At 44.3% G+C, this 24,296-nt stretch overlaps 2 long non-coding RNA genes across 4 annotated transcripts in view; both read right to left on the bottom strand.

Moving 5' to 3' along the window:
• LOC129532018 (uncharacterized) overlaps positions 1 to 9,248 on the bottom strand; it is a 61,381-nt gene extending 52,133 nt beyond the window's left edge. For all 3 annotated transcript variants that reach the window (XR_010129740.1, XR_010129739.1, XR_008677600.1), the window contains exons 1-2: positions 9,085 to 9,248; positions 2,832 to 2,972 (exon numbers count right to left, since the gene is read on the bottom strand). This is a non-coding gene — a long non-coding RNA (uncharacterized lncRNA). The remainder of the gene's footprint in view (positions 1 to 2,831; positions 2,973 to 9,084) is intronic.
• A 6,767-nt stretch (positions 9,249 to 16,015) lies between these two features.
• LOC129532015 (uncharacterized) overlaps positions 16,016 to 24,296 on the bottom strand; it is an 80,838-nt gene continuing 72,557 nt past the window's right edge. The window contains exon 3 of the long non-coding RNA XR_008677591.2: positions 16,016 to 17,415. This is a non-coding gene — a long non-coding RNA (uncharacterized lncRNA). The remainder of the gene's footprint in view (positions 17,416 to 24,296) is intronic.

The raw sequence follows: 24,296 nt of genomic DNA, 5'->3' as shown, positions 1-24,296 counted from the left end.
TCAATGGCAAGAACCCAGAAGCATCTCTGCCAAGACTGAGCTGAATGCGTTATGTTTGACTACACACTCCCTTGTCAAATGTCAACTTCATAAAAGACAAGGAACAACTTCTTATATATCCTCAACAGTGCCTATAGTTATACTCAAATAACTATAGGCAATTACAGTGCCCATAATAACACTGAAATCTGATGGAAAAAGTTAGAAATTCTAAAAGATATACAGTATCTAGACACTCTTCTTCAATATCTTTCCTTTATAGGAATCATACAATTTCTGTTGTCAAACATAAAACTGAGTGGCAGAAACACTATGCTGGAGAGAAGACCCAGCCAGATTATTTACTTACACCATTTCCCCAGCTGAACCCTCAGAGTCCTTCTCAGGGCCACCCTTTTGGCTAGTCCAATCAATCTGTGACTCACTCTTTTACTGATCCTGACCCTCTGTCCAGCTGTGCAGACATCACCATAGGCAGCACTCAACATTTCTCACCTGTCTACTGAAACCCTTAACTGGCTGTCCTCTCTTCAATCTGGACACCAGCTGATCTACCTTCTATTCTGAATCAACAGCCTAATAAAAGGCTTCCTGAGGTCAGGGTTAAGATGAATCCTCTGTCCATCAAACTATGTTTAAACCTCAGTAATATCATGAATGTTGCTTGAAAGAGCAGCTTAATCAAGGATTCAGAGTATGAACTGGCTGGCTTCCCCCAGATCAACCATGTTGAATTGCTTAATTTCTTCCCTATGTTCTCTAAACTTTGAATACTAAAATGAGTTGAAAAGTAAGCAGAAGGATACTAAAGGCCTATTTTCCCGCACGTTCACAAAAAAGAAAATTAACAAAGTTACGTAGAATCTTGATTACCTAAATTATTTTTACTATAGTTCTTTTTCTAAGTTTTGAAAGCCCACCTTAAATCAAAGAATTAGGGGTACTATGTTTCTCAAAGACATGTGGGGGAAAGAGAAGGTCATTTATATAGTGATTTTAAATGGTGATTACATATGGTCTTATCTTTTTAAAATCAATTTTAGGTTCAAAGTTAAGTGGTTTTTCCTTCCAGAGAAAGGATATATTAAACATCTGCTGCAGTTTCAGGTCACCAACAGCCTCTACCCACAGGTTTGGATTTGCATTTTGGTAGGAACGGACAGAAGTCTGAGGAAGATGAACGAAAGATGAACGAAATGGCAGAGTAGGAAGCCGGGGCGGTCCCAGTACTGCAAAGCAACTAGGTGGGGTAAAAGGTGGTGCTGACTAGTTCTCGCTCACTCATAAAACCTTTTTGTGCAGGGATGCTTGTGTTAGCAGCCATTGATTCAAAGGGGCGGATCTGTAGGTAAGTTTGGGGGAAGGGGAAAGGGAGACAGAAGGGTAGCCAGTTATGCAAAGAAAACATATCTCGACTGTATTCTCTAATTTTATGTGTGCAGTGCAAAAAAAACCAATTCTCAGACATTTAAAATGTGTTTGAGATGATGGGAAAAAGAATACATGAGGGAAAAAAACAAATTCCCACAAATTCCTCACCGCAGATGCAGCAGTAACACTGTACTTCAAGCATTACAGCTTTTTTTAAATTGACATTCTGTAATATATCTCCCCATCCTAAAATCCACATTTAATAGTGGCTATTGGGAGTAAATGTGAGACACCTAACATTTCTAGATACAGCCAACCAACTTTAAATTTTAAAAAAATTGCCATAAAAAATAGTAAAAATGACCTAGAGAATTCATAACTGTATAACATTATGCAATACAACAGCATAATTACAAGCTTTAAATAAGTTTTACAGCTATCAACATTAAATACATCTTAGTGTGGCAGAGAACTGCTACAATATAAGTTTAACAAATATTATGTGTTATCCTCACTGTAACTAAAATAGAAAATTAATTTCTGCTTCAAATACTGCAAAAACCAGTCTCTGGTCTAAAGTTACTAAACTTCTGTCAGAAAAACATACGGCCCATCAAGCACACAGTTGATAATTACACAAATGTAAAATAATATACAATAAATGACTAGACCCATGACATTCTAGAGGAGGCTATCTCAAGACCTTCCTAGCCCTCCAAATTCTCAAACACCACTGTGGTAGACACTGTAGTCATCATACGATAGCCACCTACCCTGGTTCTGTGCTCATGCAGTCTCTGGTTTTTATCTGGACACACGGCTGGGCCACAACCCCCAGCCTCCCTTGCACTAGTGCTCTAGCCAACAAGGTGTGGGCAACGTGATGCATGTAACTTTTGGGCTGTGCCACTGAAACACAGGTTGTGTCTCACCAACCCCACCTACCCTTCGGCCTGAGTGCAAATGTGGCAGGTAATACACCGTTTTGGACCATGCAGGTAAGGCTGCACTCTCGGGATGGCAGAGCAACAAGACAGACTGTGCTTGGCCCCTTGACAATGTTACGAGCAAAGTCATCATGCCAACTCAGGCTTTCAAGGGAGAAAAACTGATTTGTCTTGTGTAAGCCACTATTATTACATTTCTGATACATGCCACCAAAACTGTGCATTTTAATTTCCTCAGGTTCCTCAGCTATAATGTGGGATTAATAATAATACCTCTCTCCCAATTATTGTGAGGATTAAATGTTTTAAATTAAAAAAAAGAAAAAAGCATCTGTGTATGAATATTAGGCAATCTACTAGCCTCATTTTTTAGCTAAATAACTTGTTTCTTCACACCAGCCTTCTGGGTGAGCAAGTCTCAAAAGTTATGGAGCTTTGCAGGGACTTGAAAAATAGGTAAGGCCATACATGCTAAACTGGCAAATGGCATGGTTCTGCTCAGCTGTAACTTACATGCTGTGACTGATGTTACAATGGTTATTCTCTCTTTCAAGTTTCTGACTACACGATTCACATCTCTTCCAGCCATCTTCTGTCTTAATCCAACTCCATCCAGGAGATCTCCAGTCCTGACCCAAACATGGCATAGTTCTCCTATGAAAAAGTTAATTTATGTTAAAAAGTATATATAATTCATAAAAGTTTCTTTTCACTTAGAACATTTATTCATTAATTTTAAAGATTAAAGTTCTTAACATTTAAATGTCTGCTCATTAATTAAATGTTGGCTGGACATTGGTGACAGTGACAATAACACAGTACTTTGATTGTACTAAAGTGATCAAATGGGGTAAGTAAACATGGTTTTACTGGCCTAATACTGCATATCCCACGAAAGGTTTACCAGAGGTGACATTCAAGCTCATACCTGAAAAACAAGCAGGGGTCAGGGAGTGTGGAATAGGGAACATTATCCCAAACAAGTATTCTCTCTTTACCAGAAGTTAGGAGCAACCAAAAATGAAATGTATTCATGTTCAGCAACTCTAAGTAGTTCAGTTTGGTTGAAGCTTAGAATAGATGAGAGGGAGTGGGCCAGAATTAAGGATGGAGAAGTCATTTAAGGCTGGATCATGTCAGAGGAGTTGGATGCTATTCTGAGGGCAATGAGGGGCCAAAAAAGGGAAGTAAGCAGGTAAGTGATTCAATCAGATTTGTGGTTTACAAAGAACTCAGTATCACAGTGGGAGAAGGTATGGGGTGAGGGTCACCTGGAGGAAAGTAGTTGGGACTGGAGGCTTCTGAATGTTGATCTTTAAAAGGTGAGAGTGTACAGTGGCAAAAAAAACAGAAGAGCAGAGACTACAGAAACATTTAGGAAACAGAGTCAAACAGTACTTGAAGACTGGCTGGAAATGTGAGGAGGAAATCAAGGAAGTTATCTAGATTTTGTTTTGTAGCCCCTGGTTCTGGAATAAGACATACAGAAGGAACAGCAGGGTTTTATTAGGAAAGGAGAGATAAGGGATATTAATTTCAGCTTTGGACATGCCTGTTCAGTTTGAAATACTAGACTCCAGGTATAAAAATTATGACTTAAAAAATGATGCAACTTCGTGATTAACTTCATGAAGCTCACAATTTGACAAGAGTGAGACTTCAAATGCTAGTTCTTCCCATTAACTTGATTTCTGCTCCTCTTGATCAGTGATTTTCAACTACTGCTGTGCATTAACATCACAGGAAGGTTTTTAAACATTCAAGTGCTTAGTCCCATTTTAGTTCAGTTAAATATGAATATTTGGGGGTGAAGGCTAAGTTTAAATAGTTTTTAAAGGTCTACAGGTGATTCTCATGCACAGTGAGACTGTGCATGAGGCTAAAAACCACCTCAGATGTTCACACTGCTGATTCAAAATGTCACATCCCAGAAAGGCTCCCTGACTCCCTGTCCAAACAGTGCTGTCTGCTGCCTCAACCCCATCCCTACCAGTCTAAGCCATTATCTAGTGCCTTCATAGTTGTAAGGGCTGTCTGAAATGATTAGCGTGTTTATCATCTGTTTTCCTCCAAGAAAATGCAATGTCTTGTTCAGGTCCGTATTCCATTACCTTGAACAATGCCAGGAAAACAACAGGAGCTCTATAAGTATTTATTTACTGAATGAATAAATATATAGATCCATGGTTCAGAAGAGAGTTAGACTAGAGAGAAAGAGGAAAATCATGAGCATTTAGACACTAATCAAAACCACACAAATAATATCACAGAATATGTAGACAGGGAAATCAAGAGAGCCAAGAAAAAAACCCTAAGAAACATCACCATTTAAGGGACCAGAAGATATAAGCCAAGAAGAAAAACTGAAAAGGAAGAGCCAAAAAGGTAGAGGGAGAAGTAGGAAGTCAGGAGAAAAATGTATTTCAAGAAAGAAATGATCGACAGAGACGAAAATGTTATAAAAACGCCAAGCATGGCAAGAGTTGAAAATATACGTTGAATTTAGCTACAGAAAGGTAGCTGAATTACTCAAGCAAAAGTGGTTTCTGTGTTACTTTAACTTCACATCCCGAACAGACTTGAGTATTTCATAATGTAGAATATTTATATCGTAGAGAATAATGTAGAATATTTACATCATGGAGAATAAATGAGAGATGAACATCTCCAAACACCACCTCCCAACTATATTTAGTATAATTAACAAAAAACAAGTTATTAAATGGGCACTTATACAATCCTAGAAGATACAGGAAAAAAAAAGGAAGGAAATTACATAGACTTCAACAATATTCCTGGATCAACCACAAATGCTTAACTCTTGACTGGTGTAGGAAATGTATGATGAAGTAATTATTCTTTACACGAAGAAAATCTCAAACCTTGCTAAACTGACTTATAGTCAGAACATGTCTTTTTCAGTCACATAATGATTAATTTAAATTCTTGCTTTAGAAAATACTTTATTCCTTAAATTTCAGCCCAATTTTGATAAACTTTGTCTCACAGAACTGCTTCACAACTACTGAACATCTTAAAATGCAAAACTCAATGCCCATGTTCAGTCGATCTAGAGTTACCTAAAACTGTCTCTAATAGCATACAGCTGATTTTATGATTTTCAAGAACATTCCCACCAAAGGCAGCAAAGACCATGAAGTAGCAGATGACTGTTTAAGTGGTACCTTGAGTCTCATAAAACACATTCAACAGAAAATGGCTGCTAGGAACATCTCTGATAATTATCAAATTATCTCTCAATATCAACGTGAAACTGTGGATTCAGAAATATATATTTAAAAAAAAAATCAAGTGGATAATCCTGAAAAATACTGCTAACAGATTTTGTTACTGCTAACAAATACAGGATTTGTATTTGTTACTGCTAACAAATACAGGATTTGTATTTGTTACTGCTAACAAATACAGGATTACTTCAACGACAAACATTTGAGCACCAACTACATGTTATTATGCTAGGTGTTCCTGCCCTCAAAAGTGTGCAATTTAGCTAAGGAACTAAAAAAGAACAATAGCAAAACACACACAAATTCCATACAAGTGTACTATAATAAAGTGTGTTTACATGTAGATATGTGAGTGTGCATGTATACATACATACACATATGTCCACAATCTTGTAACTTGTGGTAAAGAGAGAATAAAGTTAATTTGAGCAGAAAGCAAATCAGCTGGGAAAGCTCTGACGAGAAACTAGGACTTGATCTTGGCCCTAAAGCATGGTTAGATCTTAAATGAATGGAGAGGCAAGGCAAAAACTATCAATCATGGGAATGGTGGGTGCATAAGTATAAAGGTCAAAATGTGTGCCACAGTTTGAGAAAAATAAGCAGAAAAGATTGGATAAAATGGAGAAAGTTTATCAGAGGACTCGTACATAAGCTGGAAAAGTGACTAGAAGCCAGGTCATAGAAGAATATCAAAGAATATCAAAGGTGTTTAGACTTTATTCTGTCAGTAATTAAAGTTTTTCAGCAACAGATCAGTGTGAGCAGTGTTGTTTTGAGAATAATAATTTTCTAGGGCTTGTAGGATAGATCAAATGAAAAACATGGAGACAGAAAAAAACAGCTAGGCAACAAATATCTTGCCAACAGAACCTTATCTGGATGACTGTCCTGTGTACATCCCGGTATCCTCAGCTGACAAAATATTTTAAAACGTGATGACACACAAATATTGTACTTACCTATTTAGACACTATGCCCACTCATCATTTAATACACTTATCTTCTAGTTTCACAAACAATCTTTATAACATTTACATAAAGAGCCTGCCTACTGTTTCCATTAATATAACCAATTCTTTTACAACTACCTAAACTCTACAGTTAATTCATTTTGGCAACTCAGTGAGAAATGAATAGTTTGGTCTGAATTTCTCAGCTGCTAAGTTTGATTTTTTTAAGGGTTGAAAGGAGTGAAATGCAGCCATGGAAATAAAAAAATAGTCCATGCCCAAAGGCTTATTTTCAACACAGAGGAAAAGATTTGTTTCTCTGAAGATGTGTGTGCTTCACAGATTTGTTATGGTATGCTCTTTGGATCACAATGAAGTTTTTCTTAAAGCATAATCTATACAGCTCATGAACTAAAGCACAAACTCTGGATGCAGATTAAAAACAACAACAACAAAAAAAGACAAGTTGCAATTTAAAAGGTCTGGGGTCTGGATCTCAAGTTTTCAAAAATACTCCCAAACTGAGGCTTCTGAGTTTGTAAATCATAAAACAATGCTACTAAAGTTTTATAGAATGATGACAACCCACGGCTTTTAATGGGAATGTATTTGTTCAGCTAAAAAAATGTGAATTGCTAGAGCTTTGTACGCTTATTTTAATTAAAATTACCTTTATTTTGGGATTTGCAAATACAAAAAAACCTAGAAATTACTCCTGAAAATTATTAAACTTTTAAGAGCAAGCACTCAAAGGGTGTAGCTTGTATAATTTGCAAATTTTAAGCACATTTTATGCCAACTTATTTCAGACAGCCTACAATGATTAACTATTTTAAATCTTCCCTTAATTCCTATTTCATGTGGTAGGACATGTGGGTGGGGTACTTCAGTAGAAAAGGACTTCATGAAGTTCATTTGCTGGTGGAAACTCTTGGCATGAGAGACTCAGAACAAAAAAAAAAAGTCTTTCCTTCAACAAGCATATTTTTTCTTTACAATAATAATGGCAAACATTTATTAGAGCTTACTATAGGCTACGCATTACTCTAAACAATCTACATATGTTGTCTCATTTAATCCTCATGCTGTCCTCCAAGATAGAAAACATTATTCTTGTTTTACAAGTTTCATTATCTATTTTATAGATGAAGACACTGAGGCAAAGAGTTCAGTGGAGCTGGGATTCAAAATGATGGAGTCTCACTCTGGGATCCATGCTCCTAACCACTATGTTTATAATAGCAGTTCCTGAAAACCCTATTAAAACAGATGCCATTAAATTATAAGCCTTTTAACTTTTTTTTTTACCGTCTATTACAGATCACTAATATGATTTCAAGTAATGATGAATCTAAATATAAAGGCACTAAAACAAGGAAAACAAGACAGGAAAGAAAACTCTAATCCATTTTAAAAGACCACATGTGTTTCCCTATTTGTTTTGCTTAAAAGTGTGGACAAATTTGATCCAGAAAGGACATTTAAAAAAATGGCACACTGAGGGCTGAGAGTCAGAAATAAGATTTACTGTAAGGACTTACAGATAATCACAGATTCCTCATGGGAAAGGTAAACATGTAAAGACGAGGAGAAAACAGAATATGAAAGAGTAAACGTCTTTTTTGATTAGGGCCGGATGGTAAGGATTTGGAGGCAGCAAGGGACAGCTTCATAAGGGAAGAAATGGTTCTCTAGATTCTTTACTCTTCAAAATGAGTCTGAATAGACCCAAGGACAGAGGTGGAATCTAATTGAGAAAAAGGTCAAATTGAGCTTACTGTGAGGGGAAGGATGCAAAATTAGTGTCTGCTGCAAGAAAAATAAGCATGGAAAGAAATTAAGGGAGGAGACAGAGCCAGAGCCAGAGCCACACACCAGCAGTAGGGAAAAAAAGGTAAGCAGCAGACGGGGCAGAGTGGCCTGGAGGAATGAGGGATCACACCTAGCAGGTGTCCACCGGCGAAGAGGCAAGGGCCGAGCCCGGAGGGCAAACGCCGGCAGAAGTCGTCCCCGAAACACCTTGCCCAGAGAGGCGGACACAAGCTCGGGCCTGCAAGACGGCCCAGGAGGGTGGGGGCGGGAAGGGGTCGCAGAAGGTGGGCAGGGGAAGCGGCTGAGGACACGCGATGCACCTGTGGGCGGCCCCCGTTCCCACCTGACTCGCCCGCAGCTCCCTGAATGAACCCTCCACACTCGCCGGCCGCCCCCAGACCCCACCTGACGCGCCCGCGGCCCATCGTCCCTACCTGACGCGCCCGCGGACCCAGACCTCAGCAGACGCGCACGCGGCAATCCCGTCCCCATCTGACGCGCCCGCGACAACCCCGTCCCCACCTGACGCGCCCGAGACCCCCGGTCCCCACCTGACCCTCCCACAGGCCCCGTCCCCACCTGACGCGCCCGCGACCCCATGTCTTCCCCTGACGCGCCCGCCGCCCCCGGTCTTCACCTGACTCGCCCGTGGCCCATCGTCCCCACCTGACGAGCCCGCGATCCCCAATCTTCACCTAAGGCGCCTGCGGCGCCCAGTCTTCACCTGACGCGCCCGCGGCACCCCGTACCTACCTAGCGCGCCTGCAGCCCCCAGTCTTCACCTGACGCGCCCGCGTCCCCCAGTGCCCAACGGGCGCGCCTGCCACCTGGGCCGGCACCTGACGGCGACCAGGCGATTATTGCCGGAAGTGGGCCACCGCCTCTCGGCGCGCCTCAGGGAAGCCCCGCCCCTGGCCATGCTGATTGGCCGGCGCGGATTCGCGTGGCAGTGTTGCTGCTGGGTCCTGACGCCCGCAGCGCGCGCCTGCGTAGTAGGCACTGCCCCGCCGTCCGCGCGCGCCCGGACTGCCGGGCGTGGGGGCGTGGGGGCGTGGGGGCGTGGGGGCGTGGGGGCGTGGGGGCGTGGGGGCGCGGGGTGGGGCTCGGGTGCATAGGGACGGGCGCGGTCAGTGCCCGAGATCCCTGCGATCGCTGGGAGATGACGGTGAAGACCTGAGATTTAGGCCTGCGCGGCGGGTGACGACGCCGGTCCGGGTCTTCACGGGAGGACGCTGGCCGGGGCCTTCAGGCGTTCTTGTGGCCTGATGACGCGCGTCCCCGAGAATGTGCGTGCCCGCGCCGCGCGGGTCCCACAGGAGGCTGGGCAGCCCCGCCGCCGCCGCATTTCCACCCTGCGGCCGTATTTCCACCCGCTGGGCGCCAAGCCCGGGATGACTGCACTCTAGGGCATCACTGCGCGCTCACACTCAGCATTCAGGCACAAGCACGTTCTCTTTATAAACAGTTTCGAATCTTGTCGGATCTTTCTAGAAGGTTGAAATGCTCTGGAAGAGCAGCGTGAATAGTTTTTTCCAATTAGGAAAAAAGAATGTGGGGCGGCTGGAGGGAGAGAGGCAGGCCGAGAAGGCCAGGTGCGTCCAGGAGCCGCAGCCCCCGTGCCTCAGTTTCCTCCTAGAAACATGGAGGTGGCGGTGCACGCTACAGGATTTCTGTAAGAACAAATGAGTTAACGTGTGCAAAACATTTAAAACAGTGTCTGGTGTGTAGCAAGCAAATATGAGTATTAGTCTTTTCCTTGTTAAAATGTGTGCATCTACATTTGGTGCACATTACAGGAAGTGTATAGTATGGATTCATATTTTGGAAAAGTAATTTTAGAAGTTATTTCTGATGTGCTTATTGTAATAGTGTTTCTTGACCACATGCTTTTAGATAATGTGAAGGCAATGAAGTAGGCAATATTGCTTACACATCCCCAATTTAAACACCTGTCTGTCCCTCCTTCCCTCTCTCCTTTCTTTTCTTCCTTTCACTCTCTCTTTATTCCTTCCTTCATTCCCTTCAAGGTTGCGGATTATTCCATTATATAAATGTATCAATTTATTAGAATAGTTTCTATGATGTCTATGATGGGCTTTAGATTGTTTGCAATAGTTTGCCATTATAAATAATGCCCAGTAGCGCTGTGGTTTGATTTAACTTGTGAAGGTATATTTCCAAATAAATCGCTATGATTGGATTGTTGTGTAAACCAAAAAGTGTCTGAGGCAGATCACAACTGATATAGAGGTTTATTTTGCCAAAATTGTGGATTTGCCTGGGGAAAAAGAAACACAGGTTACAGTAGGATTTTTGGCCTGTACTTTTTTCCAAATATTTAAGGGAAAAGCGCCGGTAGGAGGGGAAAGAGGGGAGAGTAGGCTATGAGGCAAGTAGTCACACTTTTGTGAGGCTCTGATTAGAGTACAGCAAATCTACATTTCACATGTGAAAAGAAAGGTATGGGGGAGGGTTATACATCTGTCTCATACTCAGTAGATCTACATTTCACATAAGATAAAGTAAGCTTTTGGGAACAAAAAGAAGGCTGTGTGTGTGTGTGTGTGTGTGTGTGTGTGTGTGTGTGTTGCCAATATTAACTTTTCCCTTTGGCATAGTAAGTTTGGAGGCCTGAGATTTTATTTTTCTTTCACTGATGTGTCAAGATTAACTGCATATGGAATACTAGTAGAAATTGCCAAGCCAAGACCCCACCACCACAATAGGGGACATAGTAATATTAAATTTAGCCCAGTTGGCCAGCATCCACACAATTCCTAGTGAAAGAATTCCTGGCTGGATGGTAAAGAGGTAAACTAACTGCAGAAACTCACAAAGCAACAAAAGAAGTCCACAGAATAAGAGCAGGAATTCAGAGAGTAACCACAGAGAGATCCACAGAGTAACAGCAGGAATTCACAGAGTAACAGCAGGAATTCACAGAGTAACAGCAGAACCCACAGTGTAACATCAGAGCCCACAGAGTAACAGCAGAGCCCACAAAGTAACATCAGAACCCACAGAGTAACAGCAGAGCCCACAGAGTAATGTCAGAACCCACAGAGTAACACAAGAGCCCAGAGAGTAACAGCAGGACACACAAGAGAAATAGCAGGAACCCACAGAGTAACATCAGAGTCCATAGAGTAATATCAGAACCCACAGAGTAAAAACAGGACCCACAGTGTAACATCAGAGCCCACAGAGTAACAGCAGGAATTCACAGAGTAACATCAGAACCCATAGTGTAATAGCAGAGCCTACAGAGTAACAGCAGGAACCCACAGAGTAATAGCAGGAACTCAGAGTAACAGCAGAAACCTACAGAACAGGATCAGAAACCCATGGAGTAACAGCAGGAAGCCATGAAGCAGTTCTGTCCAACTTAGGTCAGCATATTCATGGTCTTGGGTCTTCTTTGTGTGTGCTTTCTGCCAGGACTGGGCTTAGCTCTGTGCTTGTGAAGAGTAACCCACTCAATGCCCTCTGGAATTTCGCCACTGGAGGAGGAGAAAAACCCCAGAGGGGCGGGGAGAAACGTTTTTCAAAACACATGGTGCAGCTGGAGATTGTGGTGCAGCTGCCCGGGCAGAAGGCTCGGCAGGGGGAAGTAGTGACCGGGAGGGAGGTGCCTCCTTAACCACAGAGATTTTTTGGCAACCAACTTATTGAAAAATCATGTTTTAAAATTTTCTTTAAGTCAAACCCTACAGTATCTAAGGAGCTGGGGAAATTTAAGCCCATTGTTACAGCCACTGTCCAGTCAGAGCTCCTCCTGGCAGGAAGCTGGGAGAGTGCTGGTCACAGTGCACCAGGTGCCCCCTGCCTCACAGGGGCTTAGGGTGGTGGTGAGCACAGGGGCCCCACACTTCTCCAATGCACACCACACAGTCGTCTCCTCTGACCTTCCCAAATGCTGCACAGGCAGGTGTATGTAGTCCCTAACTCTCAGGACAATGTAGACTTGGTTACCTTTGGGCACAGGGAATCCCTTCCTTCTTCCTGTTCCTGCCGCTCTGAAGCATGTGGCGTATGTTTAATGGGGTCTTTACACAATATGGGAAGACCACTTCTGCTTTCTATGCAGTGATAATACTGCAATAAGAAAAAATGAACCAAGCCACCAAAACAAAACAGTACCACCTGATGTGGAACTGGGAGGGAAACACAGCAGTGTCTCAGAGCTAATGCAGCAGCCAGGCACCACGACGGTGTCATGGGTACAAGGAGGAGGTGTCTCAGAGCTAATGCTCTGTGCTGACAGCAGCCAAGCACCACGACGGTGCCATGGGTACAAGGAGGAGGTGCCTGGTTTTCGGGAGACTGCCATCTGAACAGACCCAAGGTGGCAAATACACAGTGAGAAAATGGGGCCATGAGTGCTGTCATTACCTACAGAATGTTTAGGGGGACGGGGAGCAAAAACAATCCCCTCTTTCAGAAACCAATCCTGGAAGGTGCTGGAAGGTTGTACTAGCTGTGAAAATCAGACGCCAGCAGGCAGCTATCGTGAGGCCAAAGGCAGTACTCAGCTCAGGCAAGCCGGTTTGCTTATTTATGTCAAATTCCTCAGCCTTGGGTCTCCTTATCTTTTAAATAAGGAGTTAGAATAGAATTTGAGGGCTGTTCACTCAGGCATCCATGGTGGCTGCAGCATAAGGAGTGTGTGGTGTCAGGATGGGAAGGGCAACATGGAGACTGCATGGCCATTGACGTCTGAAAGTCTCTGGTTGCCAGAAAGAATCTATCTACAACAGCATTCATCCTGACAGCAGCCAACAGGCAGCCTAGACCTGGCATGCCACAGCTCCTCTAGGCTCTGAACCCCTCTCAGCTGAGCCTGGTAGATGCCAGCTGACCGGCTGCAGCCCCTGAGTAGAGGTTGGCTGTCCTAGCAATAGAGTAGGGTGGGGGCACAGCAGACATGGGACCATCATCTGGATTCCTAGACGTGCAACTTCAAGTGAGTACATAACCTCCTGAGCCCCAGCTCTCACCTGAAAGCTGAGTTAGGCGCACACACAGGAAGGCAGAGATGGGTCCAGGGCTGGGGTTCTGGTTCCTCTACTCAAACTCTGCTGCTCCCTGCCCCTCTGCCATCCCTGCAAGCTCCTCACTGACCATGCTTGTCTCAAGCATTCTCTCTCCCTCCTGACCTCCTGGGGACTTCATAAACCCAGTATCTTTTTAAAAAAATCTATTATTTTAAGCTCAGGGCTACATGTACAGGTTTGCTATATAGGTAAACTCATGTCTTGGGGGTTTGTTGTACAGATTATTTCATCACCCAGGTATTAGCCTAGTACCCAATAGATATTCTTTCTGATCCTCTACCTCCTCCCACCCTCCAGCCTCAAGTAGGCCCCAGTATGTGTTGTTCCCCTCTGTGTGTCCATGTGTTCTCATAATTTAGGATATGAGGATAATGGCCTCCAGTCCCATCTATGTTCCTGCAGAAAACAGGATCTCATTAATTTTTATGGCTGCATAGTATTCCATGGTGTATACGTACCACTTATTTTTTTTTTTATCCAGTCTATCATTTTTGGGCAATAGATTGATTCCTTGCCTTTGCTATTATGAACAGAGTAGTGTGGGCTTATAGTCCCAGCTACTCAGGAGGCTGAGGTGGGAGGGTTGCTTGAGCCCATGAGGTGGAGGGTGAAGTGAGCTGCCGATTGCAATGAAAAAACACGTGCATGCATCTTTACTGCAGAACAATTTCTATTCCTCTGTGTATGTACCCAGTAATGGGATTGCTGAGTGGAATGGTAATTCTTTTAGCTCTTTGAGGAATCACGATACTGCTTTCCACAATGGTTGAACTAATTTACGCTCCTATCATCAGCGTGTAAGTGTTCCCTTTTCTCTGCAACGTTGCCAGCATCTGTTATTATTTGACTTTTTAGTAATAGCTATTCCGACTGGTGTGAGATGGTATCTCATGATGGTTTCAATTTGCATTTCTCTAATGATCAGTGATATTGAACTTTTTAAAATGTGCTTGTTAGCCACACGTATGTCTTCTTTTGAAAAGCGTATGTTCGTGTCCTTTGCTCACTTTTTAATGGGGTTGTTTGTTTTTTTTCTTGTAAATTTAGTTCCCTATGGATGCTGGATATTAGACCTTTGTCAGATACATAGTTTGCAAATATTTTCTCCCATTCCATAGATGATCTGTTTTCTCTGATGATAGTTTCTTTTGCTGTGCAGAAGCTCTTAACTTTAATCGGATCCCGTATGTCAATTTTTGCTTTTGTTGCTATTGCTTTTGGTGTGTTCGTCATGAAATATTTGCCCTTTCCAGTGTCCAGGATGGTATTGCCTAGGTTGTCTTCCAGGAAATCAGCACCTTATGACTTGTTTCAGTTATTTAAATCTTAGCCCAGCCCTGCTCTCTACTTAAAACAAAACAAAATGAAACAAACAAACAAAAAAAAAAACTCAGTTCCCCATGGAGACTGAAAGCCCTCTGAAGGCTGAGATGAAAGTCTTATACTTTTTGGAGCCTTGAGTGTCTACCTCTAACTGTGGAGAAAGAATGGAAAGAGAGGTGCAACACACGGGCTGTACATCTAGCTGGAAATGTGCAATCCAAAGGGCACGACTTTTGCTGAAACCCCGGGAGTGGGCCAAGGCCGCAAAGTCAGTCAGATGTGGTATCAGTGTTTGCCCATTGTGTTAATGATTATTTCCATGGTGACATGGCTTTTTTGTTTCTCTGTTGCCTTACATGAGATCCAAGCAATGAGACGCACACAGCCCAAGCAGGGATGGCAGAACTCAGACCCGGACCAAACTCCTGGCTGCAATTTGTTCATACAACAGGTGGTGTCTGTCTCTGTTGTCATTTGAGCCTGGAATTCCTACAGCCTTCTCCCTATGTCCACCAAATATGAGGCCACTAGTGGCTGGGTGTCCAGGCAGCAGGACCTCTTAGCACTGGCAGGGTTGGCCCTCAGACAGCCTCTGACTTCACTCACCCTGATCTCCTGTCCACTGTGACTGGAGGGGAGAGGCAGCTCTCTGGGGTCTCCTTCTGAGGGCACTAATCCTATTTACAAGAGCTCCCCTCCGTGACCTCATCACCTCCCAAAGACCCTGCCTCCTAACACCGTCACACGGGGATTAGGATTTCAGCACAGGAATCTTGTGGGGGAACCAAACATTCATACCCTGGCCATGGCCCAGGTAGCCAAGTGCATTATGTCCGGGGTGAGCTGAAAACCCAGCTCTTCCGAAGAGGGGCAGGAGTGTGAGGAAGCCCTTACTTGTAGCATTTGCTAATTTCTGTTATGTATAGACTCCAACCATGGCTAATTTCACACTGCCCATGAGACAACACTGAATGAGGAGCCAGGAAGGGGTGCACTTGGTCCACTCCCCCAAGCCGATTCCAGCCACCTCCAGCACCCCACTGGGCCTATGCATATTGTAAACTATGAGAGCTGTTGGTGTTTTCTGTTCATTAATGAGTCTTAATTCTAGCACATCTTGAGAAGAATGTTTCTATGTGCCAGATTGTCCAGGAGTGGGAATTTTCCAAGTTTCCAGTTAGGGCCACTGGTTGTACAAATGATGACAACTTGCCACAGATGGTTGGTCACCAGGGTTTCAGCAAAGCTAGTAAACTGAAGATAGAAAAAGTGCATGTTAAACAGCATGGGTTTTTCCAAGCAGTTTTGTCAGCAGAAGTTTATTCCTTTTTGATTGAATTTAAAAATACAGAAAAAATAGAAAGGCAATATTTTCTAATGCAACTGGTCATAGCAAATCATTACGGTGATATGCTGCATGTTCTGGAAAATTAATTTGGGTTATAGAAATAATATGATGAAATGGTTAATGGGCATTCTTCCAATAACTTCTGGGAGCAAAAGAAATTAAAGCCAATGTAACTAGCAGAAATCCTTACTAAGTTAGAAGAGAAAGTGGGATTGAATAAGTGAAGAGGTCAACACAAATGATTCTTATCTTTTGGAGAAAGTGCCAGATGCACACATGGAAAAGGTAAAATCAGAAGGTAGAAATTTAGCTTCTCTATTTAGGTGAGAACCTCCGCTCCACCGGGAGGGCTGAAGATGGCAAGATGGAAAGGGGGATGGATTCATGCCAACTGGGGTCTGGATCTTCAGAACCAAGTTGGTGAAACAACTTGGCTTGAGGAATAAGTCTGTATAAAGGCCAAGGTTTATTTCGGTATATCCCAGGACCCAAGCTTGCCTGGACAGCCAAGTTCAGTGTCTCTGGCTAGTAGTAAATGAGGGAGGCACTTCCCAGCCTAGTAGCAGCCTCTTCTCTATTTGCTAGCCCACATTTTCCCCTTCCCAGATGTCTTTATCCACCTCCGTGGATAGGTGAAGCAAAGAATAGCAAAAATACCCACACTTCTGCCTGTTTTCCTAAAAATTCTCTATACTTTTACTCCAACATAACCAGGGCACTGATGGTGCAGTCCACATGTGCATAAGTTTTTGTCTAAACTTCTAGGAGGGAGCCCTGCTGAGCAATTAGAACACAATGTCGGGTCTTCTGAAGATGACCTTAAAGGGATGAATAACAGTTAAAATACTAATGTCTCCACATGAATCTAAGAGAATTATCAGTGAATTTACACAACAGTTTCAAAAGGCAGGGACATTTGGGCACCAACATTGGGGTTTTTGTCTTCAATTAAACTCCAGATGAGCACTTCCTGGTGTCAGGAGTGGGCTCAATTTTCTAGTCCCACCAAAGCACTGGTGGGGATATTTCCTTCTGAGTCACCAGGTTCTTAATCCAATGCCCCTCCCTCTCATATGGGAAGGCACTTGCACATGTTCTGGGCCATGGTCAATAGAGGGCTCCCTGTGTAGCTACCTAGGTGGGACTTGGCAAGGTCTGGTGTCTTTCTGCTCTCTGATCCATGAGTAATGCATAGGCAGCTACTGATGAAAATTCCAGAGCTCACTGATGGGAGAAGAGCAACTAACGGGGCCACTAGGCATGAGTGACTTGGTCAAGCTGCTCAAGTGGTGTTGCAAAGACTGAAGACATTAGCTTAATTTCTGTGCATTGATTCTCCTTCCTCATGTTGTACTGTTCCTGTTTGGGAAGAAAAAAAAGGAAAATTTACTCTTTCTTCCACTTTTCATTTCAGCTAAAAAAAAATCCTACTTCTTTTCAAGGCAATGTGGATGCTGTAATCAACTAGTGAGTGCAAAGTCATGCAGAAGGAAGTAGAGGAAAGAAACGTAAGAATATTATTATTTTGAGATTTTTTTTGCCCTACTGGGAGCAAATTACACTAATAGAAAAGATTCTGCTAACATTATGAGCCAGACAGCCTTAGAGGTCCATGATAAATGGCAGGTATTTTAAAGAAAGAGCCTGCGAAGAAAATAAATGACATACTTTGTGTAGATGTTTCTCCTTCCACTGAAGGACAACTATACAGTCTATAATACTTGTTGAGCTATCAAACTTTAAAAGAGCACTTATAAGAAGGAAACACAGATTTACTGTGATTCTGGCTATGATGTGTGAAGTGCCCTCTGGTTTTACCTTTTATTATCCTGAGATGGAAGGAAAATTGCCCAGTAAGACAGTATCTGTGCAGTATCATACAAAAACTGTATCTTTTAAGTTGAAAAGTTGGCATGAGATGAGGCACTTCTCAACCTGAGGACACCTTGACCTGCAGGTGTCTTTTACAGTGTGAGTGGTTCCTCACCTTGTCAAGGCTTTGCTCAAAAGCCACTTCTTATTAGCTCTACCCTTACTATTTCTGTTAGAGCTGCCACTCCGCACACTCAGGGACCCCTCACATGGGCTTATTTCTCCACCTTTTAACATACTGTGTCTTCTACCTATTTATTCTCTCTGTCTCTACCCGCAGGACATAAGCTTCACCAGGGCAGAAATTTTTGTCTCTTTTGTCACTGCTGTGTCCAAGGTCCAGGCACATAGCAGACACTAAACAAATACTTGGTGAATAAATGAATGAATGGACAAATTACAGAACACACTTCTCATATAGGCAGTCTTATCTGTGGATGTTATTGTTCTAGGCCAGAAGAGTCTATTCATTACACGGTGTAACTGAAAGAACGCACGAAGAAGGTTGGTAAATGGAGATGTGCAGATTCTGTTGCTGTTTTACTTACTAAAGTTTGACAGTCTCCTTGCTTGTTTAATACAGCTGTAGAACATTAAGATACTGATTTGCTACCATTGTCAGTACTTTGTATGAAGCTTTTCCTGTATTAACTAGAGATTCAAAGCAGGGAAGATGACTCATAAGAGAAATGTGGTTATGAACAATATAAGAGGTTGCAGAAAATAAAAAGATATGGGAAAGGAACCTGAAGAAGAGGAAGCCTCACCCCGCACATTTATAAAATAGATGGGTCAACTCGAAAGAAGCAAATAAAATATGTCGGCTTGCTATTGATTAAATAGGCTTTGGCAAGCCCCTGGGAAGTGTATATAATGTGATTTCTATGAATGAGGAGGCCAAGAACCAAACTATGGAGGATAAAAATGCCTCTCTAAAATTATTGCTTAGAAAGCAGACAGATTTCTTAGTTGCACTCCTATATTAATTAGTATATTATTACATTATTAATTACTATCATTTTGCTGAAACAATATAGTAGGTGGCATATACTATATGCTTAAGATTTATTGCATCAATAAATGGATAAAGATAGAAAAAAACCCAGAAAGTTCAGACAAACATAAGGAAGACACATTTAGAAACCACTCATCATTCCACCACTCAGAAATATCCACTGTTCTTTTTAAGTGAAGCCCTATTTTTAAGCCTCAAATTGTTATAAGGGAAACCACCATCTGTGGAGCTGAAGCCATCATTTGCAGAACTCCAGCACGGCAGATGTGCTGGCGCTGTGTTCCTGTATTTCAGGGTCCTCTGCACCATGCTTCTCCACCTGTGGTCCCCAGCCGCTTGCACTAGACTCACCTGCAGTATTGTACTATTTATGTCAAATATGGATGCTCAAGCCCTGTCGTGCCTACACAGATTTTCTGGGGTGGGGTCTGGGCATAAACAAGCAGCTTGTTGCCCTAATGCACAGCACCGCCTTCACCCTGGGTCTAGACACACAGCTCCCAAGTCTGCCAGGCTGTGCACCCAGGCTCACCTGCAGAGCTTGCTAAAGCTCTGGAATGTACCTCCACCAGGAGTCGTTCATTTTAATGGTGGTAAAACCTGTGCCCTCCATTATCAAACATCTTTCCAGCTGATCCTGGGTAGACAGGCTTGGAACCCTGCTACAGATCAGTGCATTCCTACCTGACTTTGAAACACTCAAACTCTTTGTTCCAGTGACTGACTGGGCTTTCAGTTAACATGTAAAGCAAATAAAGTGTTATTGCTCTATCCAAATCAGAGAATCTGGGCAGACTCAGGCTCCCCAAATCTCCACACTAGTCCTGAGGGGCTCTGGGTGAAAGGCGGTCTTGATGGTGGCGTCACGTGGCTGGGCTGAACTGCAGCCTCTGAAGACAGCACCAAGTCATTTTCATGTATTTGACCTCCCACAGGGGACGTAACAGAGGGTCTGGGTGTGGTCAATATGCCATAAACATTTGTGGAACGAATACAGCACAGGAGGAGGAAAGCGTGACACACTCGGATGTCTGCCAACCTCCAGGCGTGGCCCAGCTGGATGCCAATATTCAATTCACCCTTTGCTCCTCCTGTGCTGAATGGCCAGGTACTGTGTGACCCAGGTGGGTGCCGGTAAGAAGGACAAATGAAATGCTCCTGGCTCTACCATATAAACCCTGCGTGCCTGGAAAACATTGCTTGATGTCCTATTAAGAATGTTGGATTCCAAGAGCAAATAAGCATTTCCCACAGAAGCTATAAATAACAGAACGACCACAATTTCTGAGGTAAAACTAAATATTAACTATTTCTGTATGCTTGACCCAATGTCAGTTTCCAAGAGCACTTTTCATAGTGGGTACAGGGAAGTGATAAAAATATATTAGACAGCATTTTGGTTGAGAAAATAGGGGGTAGGAGGGATTCTTGGCAGAGCTGTGCCCAGAATTCCCTGTGGTCCTGCAGACGCTTGGGTCCTCATTGTGGTTTGCTGTGGCCTCGACATTCCTCTGGCCTTCTCCCAGGAGGAGGTGAGGGAGAGATCAGTGAAGCTGCAAGTACTTACACCACCCAAATTAAGACAGAGAACAGCAACCACGTGACATGTGTATCTGCCAAAGGGGATGGAAAGAGGTCTATGTTACATTGTTGATCCTCCTGTCCCTTCTCAGGGGTGTCAGTCAGAGTCCCACTAGAGAAGAAACAAAGAAACATTCAAGTTGGGACCATTTAAGGAGTGTTTAATAAAAAAGGACAGTGTACAAAATTGTGAGGAGGGTTTAAGAAAACCACAAGGGGTGGTGCAGACACCAGGCTGGTAACAGTGAGGCCTGATCCCCAAGTTGGCACTTGGAGCAGAAACAATGCCAGGGAGACGTCACCAGGGCACAGGAGAGGCCGTTGCACATACACAGGTGTGCAAGGCAAGACTCCCTGAGAACCCTCAATAGCAGGTTTATGAATATTACGGGACAATGGCTGCTTCTCCTTGAGGAGGAGTAGAGAAGCAAGCTTGCTTACTGTTTCTTTTTCTTTTCTTTTTTTTTTTTTTTTTTTTGAGACAGGGTTTTACTCCCGTGGCCCACATTGGAGTGGATCGGGGCAATCTCGGCTTACTGCAGCCTTCACCTCTCAGGCTCAAGTGATTCTTCTGCCTCAGCCTCCCAAGTAGTCGGGACTACAGGAATGCACCATCACGCCCAGCTAATTTTTGTAGTTTTTGTGTAGGAGGGCTCTCGCCACGTTGCCCAGGCAGGTCTCGAACTCCTAGGCTGAAGCAATTGGCCCGCCTCCGGCCTCCCAAAGTGTTGGGATTACAGGCGTGAGCCATGGCGCCGGCCTGTTTACTGTTTCTGTGCATGTTGAACGTGCGTTCTTTCTGAACTCTCACGGGGTGATGGCTAAATGACTAAATGATTTAACCCAGGGTTTAGAAGCCAGCCCTCTGACACCTTAACATCAGAAAGGCAGTTCTCCTAGAGTCAGGCCTGAAACAAGCATTCTTCCTGGGAAACACCCGTTATTGCAGAGGGGCCTGTAGACAGGGAACTGTGGTGGTTGGAAGGTGTGCACACGGCCCTGTGATTTAGGACCAGAGTTTCCAGAGCCTGTGCCCTGTGCCATGACCTCACAAAGTGCTGCTGAGTTTGTATCTCCCCTTCCCCCTTGGGTGGGACTGGAAGGCCAGAGGGGGCTGGAGTTGGGGTTTGCTTTTCCCCAAGTAGGTTAGACTGATGAAAAACTTGGGTCTGTTAGACTCTGGTGAAATAATTCCCCCTGAAGCAGCCCTCATGAGAACAGGGTGTATTTCAAAATAATCCTTTTCCTCTGGCTGTAAGTAGGAGGGGATATTTCCTCCCTCCCTTTTTTTTTTTTTTTTTTTTTTGAGACAAGGTCTCCCTCTGTCACCCAGGCTGGAGTGCAGTGGCGCGATCTTGGCTCACTGCAACCTCTGCCTTTGGGTTCAAGCGATTCTCCTGCCTCAGCCTCCTGAGTAGCTGGGACTATAGGCGCGCGCCACCACGCCCGGCTAATTTTTTGTATTTTAGTAGAGATGAGGTTTCACCATGTTGCCCAGGGTAGACTAAAACTCCTGAGCTCAGGCAATTGGCCTGCCTCGGCCTCTCAAAGTGAGCTGGGATTACAGGCGTGAGCCACCGCGCCCGGCCGATTTTTCCTCTCTAATGTGGGAACCTGGTCGAGCTCTCAGAGGTAAAATTCACTAAGCGCAGGTCCCCCATGACTGGGTTCCCCTGGAGTTTTTCTCTCACTTGTCCAGGTGGCATCTCCAGAAATTAATGAGGGGCAGCTCAAGTCCCTGGCACTGGCCCCGCAGAGGTTCTGCTCCTGTCAGCTGAGGTTCTCGGAACTCACTTGTCTGTGTCTCCAGATTTGGGGGCCGTGCTTTGCCTGGTGACTCCGTTCTCCGACAGGTGAAGAAGAGTTGTTGATTTTCAATTTGTTCGTCCTTTTCCTTCCGTGTGGATGGGAGCTGGACTGGACCCTGGAGCCCAGAGCCAAGAAGTCAGGAAGATGATTCCGCAAGAGCTCAGGTGTGTCTGTCGCCTGCACCCATGGTCCCTCCCTGAGAAAGCAGACCCGCGGCCCCTTCGAGTCCCTCCCTCCACGCTGCCCACCCTGCAGCAGGGCCTTCTTCATTCCCCTTCACCAGTGCTCACTGCAGGTAACAGAGGGGCTGGGTGTGGTCATTGTGCTGGACCCTGGAGCATCTGGGCATGCTCATGCTGATCTGGGCATACACCGCTGCAGTGTCCCTGAGAGAAGGAAAATAATCCAATAGAGACAAAATATATGTTTTTTTAAAAAAGAGGATCACCTGAAGGATGTTATCAGCAGCTTCTTAGCAGTGCTCATTTCGCCTGCAGAAGCAGCTCTCTGCGTTTTGATTAATTCATTACTGGCTCTGAGATAAGGCTAGGACAGTCTGTATAGCCTGCTTAGAGATTAGGAAAAAACATTTCTTTTGCTGCAAACTCCTTCCTGCTAATCTTCCTTCTGATCTACCATGGGCAGGGTGCATGGGTGGGAAATGCATGCAGCCATTCCACCCGTGAAAACGAACTAATAGAAATCCAGGCTTCTGAAGAAGGTGCCTCGGGGGCAACAACCCACCTTGCAGCAGGGTTCTTAGTGAATCCCACAACATACAACTGAATTGTGTAGCACAGATTTACAGGCACAATGAGGGTCAATGACAGGGAAGCATGTCGACACCAGCTTAAAAACAATCAGGGGTTTTTGCACAGCAGGACAACACCTGGCTGCTGGGGAGGCTCAGAGTTGGGGTGCTCAAGGGTGTATGGGGCTATTCTAAATGAGCTCCCATCTTGGAGGCTGCTCTAGAAGCTAAGAACTTGCAGACCTGACTAAGGGCTGTAAACCTCATTTTGGAGCGCAGAGTCCCAGGCTGTGGTCTTGGGACCCCTGGGAATATGTTGAGTTGTCATAAGGGCCCTTCAAGCAACTGTGGTCTGAGACTGACATGTCTCCAGGTGTGGTTTTGGGTCCACCAAGGTGCTTAGATGCTTTTGTGATGAATTAAATACAAATTCAGTAAAATGTTACTAAACAAAGTGCCTTTTTGTCCTTATGCCCTTTCCCAGTAAATATTCTGAGAACAATAATATCAAGTATGTGTTCGTGAGAAATTTTGAGATAAATGTGTTTCATGCTGGCAGAGTCAGGAGCCACAGCAAAAACAACGTGAAGATGCATTCCGCCAGCTCCTGGGCGGGGAGGTGGTATGGGAGTCGGGCTCCAGCCCACCTGGCTTGGCAGCTGGCCCCCAGCAGCCCGCTCAGCCATCGTGCCCCGCTGGGCACTGCCCCGTCATGGTCCTCAGTGTCTTCCCTTGGGACACTGGTGTCTTAGAGATGCTGGGGCACACATGGTGTTCACAGCCTCACATTTCAGGAATCAGAATGTATCTTAGTTACATGGCTTGTCATAGTTTAACTGGAAGTGTTTTTCCTCTCTCGGTTCCATGAACGCAATGGTGTGTCTACAGTCTAGAGCATCTTCGTGTGAGTGGAGCACAGTTGATGCTGCTGGAGTCACTGGAGTGCTGGAGCTCAAAGGGTGGCCCAGTCTCAAAGGGCACACCAGACCCTGTCCTAAGTCCAGGGACAAATGCTCACAGCTCCCTCAGCCACCCCCACATTGCTACGAGAGGAGGACTGCCTTGTCCCTGTTTTACAAAAGAGGAAACTGAGGCACAGGTGGGTGAGGACTGGCCTGCAGGAGAGCCAGGCCTGCTCACTGCACATCTGCACCATGAGCCATCTCTACAGAGGGACAGACCGAAGCTGCCCAATTGACCCCTACACACAGT

Source organism: Gorilla gorilla, chromosome 11 (assembly GCF_029281585.2).
Source record: "Gorilla gorilla gorilla isolate KB3781 chromosome 11, NHGRI_mGorGor1-v2.1_pri, whole genome shotgun sequence".
NCBI lineage: Eukaryota > Metazoa > Chordata > Mammalia > Primates > Hominidae > Gorilla > Gorilla gorilla.
The sequence above is the reverse complement of the archived record's forward strand: the minus strand, read 5'-3'. Positions and strand labels throughout refer to the sequence as shown.